The sequence below is a fragment of the Pteropus alecto genome, unplaced genomic scaffold (assembly GCF_000325575.1).
Source record: "Pteropus alecto unplaced genomic scaffold, ASM32557v1 scaffold8, whole genome shotgun sequence".
NCBI lineage: Eukaryota > Metazoa > Chordata > Mammalia > Chiroptera > Pteropodidae > Pteropus > Pteropus alecto.
In genome coordinates, this window is record NW_006494609.1 from 24,028,220 (window position 1) to 24,035,301 (window position 7,082).

The window sequence follows — 7,082 nt, forward strand, 5'->3', positions numbered from 1 at the left end:
CCCACCTTCCCTGCACCCCCCGCCTCTCGCATTCCTCCCCCCCACGCCTCCCTGCAGCCCTCCTCCTGCTGCGGTGCTGGGAGGTGGCTGATGGCGGCGAGACTGTCTCAGGCGGGCAGTCTGGCCTCAAGCGCTCACTCGTTCCCGCGTGGGCTGAGCGCCTTTGCTTCTTCCCTCTCTGTGAACTGTCCGTTCATGCCTTTTGCCAAGTTTCTTTGTGTCACGTTCTACTTCTTTTCACAGTAAAGAATCAGTCCATGGCACCTGTTACAGATATTTTCCCATCCGTCGTTTGTTTTTTGACTTTATCATTATTTTTACCATGTAAAATTTATTTTCGTGTGTGTGTGTTGTCAGATGTGTGAATCTTTCATGCCTTCTGAAAAGACCCCCCTCATTGGAGCCTATTAGAAGTATCTCCCATGTTTACTTCTGATGCTTTTACGCTTTTAGTCTGTAAACCTACGTCATCGAGGTAAAACTTACATACAATGAGACACACCCATTGTAAGTGCTCGGCCTGGTTTTGACAGCTGTGCACGTTCACAAGACCCCCCTCCATAGTGCTCCTTCGCGGTCAGTTCTTACCACGCAGCCTGGGTCATGGGCCCGGGGCGCGAGCCTGTGCTTTGTGGAACTGTCCGCAGCCCCCGGCCTCCACCCGCTGCACGCGTCACAACCCTCTCCGGCTATGACAGCCAGGGATGTCTCCAGACGTCACTGGCCGAGGACCACTCTGGCACAGATCTCGCCCTGCAAGGATTTCGTGTTGACGGGCTCCCGCAGGATTTACTGTGTCTGGATCTCTTTGCTTAGCGTGTTTTTGAGATTCACCGTGTTTAGTACTTAGTTCCTCATTATGCTCTTCATTGATCCATTTACCTTGATGGTTATTTGGGTTGTTTTCAGGTTTGGGTTAATTATGAATAAAGTGGCTGTGAGCATTTGTGTATTAATCTTTGTGCAGCCACATTTCATTCCTCTGGGGTAAATACCTAGGATTGGGAGTCATGTCATAAGTATATGTTTGACTTTTTAAAGCAAGTATCTGCAGAGCGGCTCTGTTAGGTAGGCAGGCATGAGCGACAGGCATGAAGGCCACCTCTGTAACCATAGAAACCTCCCTTGAAGACCTCCCTTAAGGATCTCCCAGAAACACCTATTTTATGGTCATGAATCACTCCTGCACCTTCAAGCACAAAGGCCATTAAAGCTCCTGGCTAAAACCCGCCTCAAACATGTGCATAGAAAGTACTACGCTAACCTGCCCGTAACCGCATGTGGTCCTTAGAACATCACGCCTGTGCCCGAAAGTTCCTCAGTCTAATTACAACAGACTGAATTCTGGGTAAGCACATGCTCAGTAGCCAAAGGGTTATACGCAGCCAACTGGCAGTCAAGGTGACCTCAGTCCCGCCCCTGTGCCCTCCCATCACAGGCCAATATAAGCAGCCCTTCCCCCTCCTGCGCTGGCACCCGCTCCTCCACTGGCACCCGCTCCTCCGCTGGCACCCGCTCCTGCCGTGGAGCGGAGCGGACTCTGCCTTTTGTCCCCTCACCTCTCAAATTCCACGGAGCTGCAGCCTTCCCTGGTGTGGCCCGTCTCCTTCTAAAATGTACTTTTAATAAATCTCGCTTCTTAAAAATCTCACTGACCTGTCATTCTTTACTGCGTTGATGGGGAGGAACCCAGGACCCCCGCGGTGCCGCTGGGGCGACGGCGGATTTCACCTCACCCCGGGGCCAGGCCGGTGTTTCTGCCCCCGGTGTGTGGGCCTTCCAGTTCTCGGGTCTGCAGCCATGAGTTTTAGTCTTTGAATTGGTGGAGAGTCATGTCCTACTGTGATTCCGTGTTTCCGTGGGAAACACTGGTGTTCAGCATCTTTTCATGTGACTATTATTTTTACATCTCGTGAAGTATCGGTTCCACATCTTTTCCCCATTATTTACTGGGATTGTCCATCTTATTATTGAGTTGAATGAGTTTGTTAGATAGTCTGGGCACAAGTTCTTTATCAGAGGTAAATGTTGCAAGTATTTTTTCCCAATGTGGCTTGTCTTTGCAGTTTTTAATGGAGTATTTGAGTAAGTAAAAATGTTCGTTTTAATGATATTTAAGTTAGTTATTTTCCTTTTATGCTGTTTTATTATTTTATTTTTATGCCTACAGCACTCGGTCTTCCTAGGTGGTCTCATCCGAATACTAACCGGGCCGACCCTGCTTAGCTTCCGAGATCAGCCGGGATCGGGCATGTTGGGGGGGCATGGCCATAGTATGGTGTTTTTTGGTTTTTTTTTTTTGGTTTGTGTGTCTTAGATAAGAAATTTTTAATTCCAGATTGCAAAGATTCTTCTAGAACTTCTAGAAGTTTCGTAGTTTTAACTTTCACATTGAAGTCTGATTCATTTCCGGTTTAATTTTTTATCTTTCGCTTGTTTTGTTTTCAAGGCGGCGTGGCGCGAGACCGAGGTTTACACTTTCCCACATGTTCGTCCAGTCGTTTAAGCAACATCTGTCGAAAATACTTTCTTTCTCCATTGCGTCCGCTTCACTCCTCTTTCAGAGATCAGTCGACTAATCCGTGGGTTTCTTTTGGGGCCCTCTGTTCTGTTCTGTTCACCAACTTCGTTTCCCCCCAACACTGCCCTGTCCCCGTCGCTGTAGCCGTAGAGTAAGTCACAAAGTTGGGGTGTCAGTCCTCCGACTTGCTTTTCTTCGTCGCTGTTCTGTTGGCTGTTCTGGGTCTTTTGCCTCCGTATGAACTTTAGAACCAGTTTGTTGATATCCACAAAATAACTTGACTTTGGGTTTATGTTGGATCTATAGATAACTTTGGGAAGAACTGACATCTTAACAATATGAAGTCTTCCTATCTACGATCACGGACAGCTCTCCGTTTATTTAAGATGTTCTTTGAATATCTTTTGCGAGAGTTTCGTACAGATCTTGTACATGCTTTGTTAGAGTCATAGCTAGTATGTCTTTTTTTTTTACGGTGCTAATGCAAATGGTATTGTTTTTAATGTCAAGTCCTCGTGGGTCATTGCCGGAATATAGGAAAACAATTGTCTTTTACATATTCACCTGCAGCCTGGCCGTGGTCGCTCCAGGAAGCTTTCTCTGGTTTGTTTTCCATCGGTTCTTCAGGATTTTCTCTATAGGCATCGTCACCTGTGAACAAAGGGCGTTTTATTTCCTTTTTTCCCAAGCTATGTGCCTTCGCCTCCTTTTCTTGGTTCTCGCACTGGGTTTCCCGGTGCACGCACTGCTGCACAGCGGGGAGAGGCCTCGCCCTTCCCGCTGGGCGCAGCAGGGATGCGTTCTCTGCGTCCCCACTGAGCGTGATGTCAGCTGTGGGTTTTTCACAAATGCTCTTTATCATGTTAAGGAAATTTCCTTCTATTCCTAGTTTGCTGAGAGTATTTATCATGAATGAGTGTTGGATTTTAATCAAATGTTTTGTATTTCTTGATATAATTGTACAACTTTTCTGCCTCGGCCCTACAAAATCAGTAATGCAATGTGATACATTACTGATTTTCGCTTGTTCGCACAGCCTTGCATACCTGGAATAAATCCTACTTGGTCAGAATATGGATTTTTTTAATACATCATTTTCAATTTGCTACTTTGTTGTTAATATCTTTTTGAGGATTTTCACATCGACTTCATGAGCGAGAGCGGCCTGTCGTTTTCTTGGACTTTATCCGGTTTAGGTATGAGAGTAAAGCTGGCCTTGGAGAAGGTGTCAGGAAGGGTCCTCTGCTTCTGTCTTCCGAAAGAGATTGCGGAGAATGGGTTTTATTCGTTCTCTAAATGTTCGGTAGAATTTGCCAGTGAACCCATGAGGGCCTTTTGGAAAGGTGTTCACTCCCCATTCGATTTCGTTAGTATCTAGAGGCCTAGTCAGGGGTCCGTTTCACCTTGTGTGAATTTCGGTCGTTCGTGTCTCTCAAGGAGTTTTGGTCCATTTCATCCAAGATATCAAGTCTATGGGCGAGTTAACAGTCCTGCATTATCCTTTTGACGTTCATGGGGTTTGGGTGGCGGCCCGTTTCATTTCAGATACAGAAATGTGCATTTCTTGCTTTTTCTTGATTGGCCTGCCTAGAGTTATCAATTTTATTGATTTTTTCAAAGAACCGTCTTTTACCCATTCTCAATTTCATTTTTTCTTCTTTCCTGCCTTCCGCGTGCTTTCGGTTTATGGAGCTCTTTTTTCTAGTTTTCTAGGCTAGAAGCATAGATGATTAATTTCAGATTTTTTTTCTTTTCTAAGCTATATAGTCAATGCTCTAAATTTCCTTCTAAGCCCTAGTTTTTCTGGATGCCACAGGTTTTGACGTTCTATTTAATTTTTATTTAGTCCAAATTACTTTTAAATTTTAAAAAATTGTAAATTTCTCTCGAGACTTGTTCTTTGACTCGTGTTATTTAGAAATATATTGTTTAATATCCAAAGGTCGTGGGATTTTCCAGATGTCTTTCTGTTGCTGATTTCTCATTTAATTCCTCTGTGGTCTGAGCAGACGTCGTGCGATTTCTGTCAAACATACTGAGATGTGTTGTGCGTCTCCGAACGTGGTCCACTTGGTGGATGAGCCGTGAGCTCGTAAAGGACATGCGCTCTGCTGTTGCCACGTGCCGCGTTCTGTAGGGTCAGTCAGATCCAGTCGACTGACGGGGCTAGTTAGTTCAACCGGTACACACCGATCCTCCTGCGGTTTTATCAGACTTTTGCCTCGTGTATCTTGATGCTGTTGTTAGACGCGTGCGCATTAAGCACTGTCCTGTCTTCTGGGAAAGGTGACCCCGTTGTCGTTAGCTAATGCCCTCCCTTATCGCCGACGGAAGCGCTTGCTCTGCAGTCTGCTCGTCTGAATCGACACGGGACTTCGGCGGTCTTCTGCGTCGTGTCAGCGTGGCATGTCTTCCTCCCTCCCTTTACTTTTTTCGAAAAACGAGGGTAAATCCGCATAACTTGGTTATTTCGAAGTGTGCGACTGAGTGGAGTTCAGTGTGTTCACGGCATTTGGAATCCTCTCTCGTGTCAGCGTTGTCGTCACCAGCACTGTGTTTCTTAGTGGCTGAACCATTTCAGCAGTGTCCGAGGTCCCAGTGAGCTGCCTTGTCAGTTAGAGGTGGCGGGACCCCCCGACGGCCAAGCTCCCAGAGGCCAGCTGGGGCCCCCGCCAGCCGGCCTTTCTGGGGAGCTGGGTGTTGGGCCCGCTGCGTGAACTCCCTCCGTGACGGGAAGATCTCTGTTGTAATAAAACGCAGCTGACCTTGGGACCACATGGGCCACTGAGACGTGATGTTTTCACGGAGCACCTGTCCCTGGTTTCCAGCAGTGGCCGGCAGTCCGCAGTTACGAGAGCCAGTGGCCTGCCTTGCTGCAGGCGGTGTGAGCACCCATGGATTTGGTATCTGCCTGGGGGTGTCCCAGAACCAGCCCCCCTCAGAGACCGAGGGGCAACTTAGATTTTGGGGAGTCCCAGTTACACGCAATTTTCGACTGTGTAGGGTCAGTGCCCCTAAGCCCTTTGTTAGCTGGGCGTTGGCCAGGCCTTGAGCACAAGCTGAAGGTGCGAAGCCACCAGCGTTGAGCACAAGCTGAAGGTGCGAAGCCACCAGTGTCCTCCACTGTGGTAACAAGAACCTAGGAAACGTTCTGTGTACATGGTGAAAAGGTGTTTCAGGTGGCGAACCCACAATGCTGTGTGCGGATGATGTACTGTAGAATCCTACACTTGGAACCTGTGTAACTATTAACCAGTGTCTCCCCAATTTAATTAAAAAACGCTTGGAGTGAAGGTGTAGCACTGATACCCACATGAGGAGACTTACTGAGATCTTACCGGGACACACATAGAATCGGACAGGTGAAAAAGCAGGCCCTGGGGACATGTAACATCACGAAAAACGTCAAGTGAACATACAAATGAACGTGATTCTGATTAGAATCCCCATGAGATACCTTTTCGTGACTGGACAAAAGTATCTTAAAATCTATGTGGATGAGTAAATGCCCAAGGATGGACTCCCACCATAGGTATGGGGAACCCTGTTAACACCAAACCAGAAGCTGTCGAGATAACGAACATCTGTAACTATGCATAAAAAACACTGTGGCAAAATATGCCGTAACTGTCAATCAATGGATAGATTGGGAAAAACACTTATGATGTAGGTGACAAAGGGTCAGTGTGTACCCTCCCGAAACCTTTTTAAAAAATAGGAAAGAGCAACAATCAAACAGAAAATTCAAAAAGTATGAGAAGATGGCACATCAAAGAGCAAATCCTAATGGCCAAGACACATGAAAATGCCCACATTCCTTAGTAGCAGCGGAAACAGAAACCAGTGGCCCTATACCCACAGGCTGGCTGGCAGCACTTAAAAAGAGCTGTTCCCTTTGTCGTCGATGGGAGGTGGAGGGACGTCCTTACATGTGGCTGGTGAAGTGGGAGGTGTGCCAGTGTCTTTGGGACCCGAGCTGGCCACACCTCACCTGGGAACGCTGGGGACAGGCCTCTTTCTCGACTATACCATCGGGACGTCTGTGTGGGGTAGGGTAATAGAAGTCACGATGCCCACCCAAGGGGGCCTGCGGCATCAAGGGACAGTGCGGCCATGTGGCGGGGGGGCAGAGGGCTACTTCCTACCTTGAAGGGGTTTCCGCAAGGCATGGCGCCTGGGAACGGGACGCAGAGATACACGTAATGTCGCATTTAAAAACCAGTACCCCCCCCCCCCACACACACAGACATGTGTTACTGTGCATGTGTGCTTAAGCTTGTCTGGACAGGATTAGAGCACAGAAAAATGTGAGCAGGTGCATTCTTGGTGATGACCTTTGTCATAGGGGGTGGGTGACGTGGTAGGGGCCCTTGTCTTTGAGATTTCTGCCTGCTGTTTTCCTGGAATGCAGACCTGATGGCTGGGATGTCAGCAGCCATCTTTAGCCTTGACAGGGCCTTGATAGCAGAAGCCATCTACGAACAGTGGTAGAGCCCGGGTTCCTGTCGGCCGTGGTGCCAGCCACTGGCCCTGGACCGCCCAACTCCAGGCTTTTCTGTGA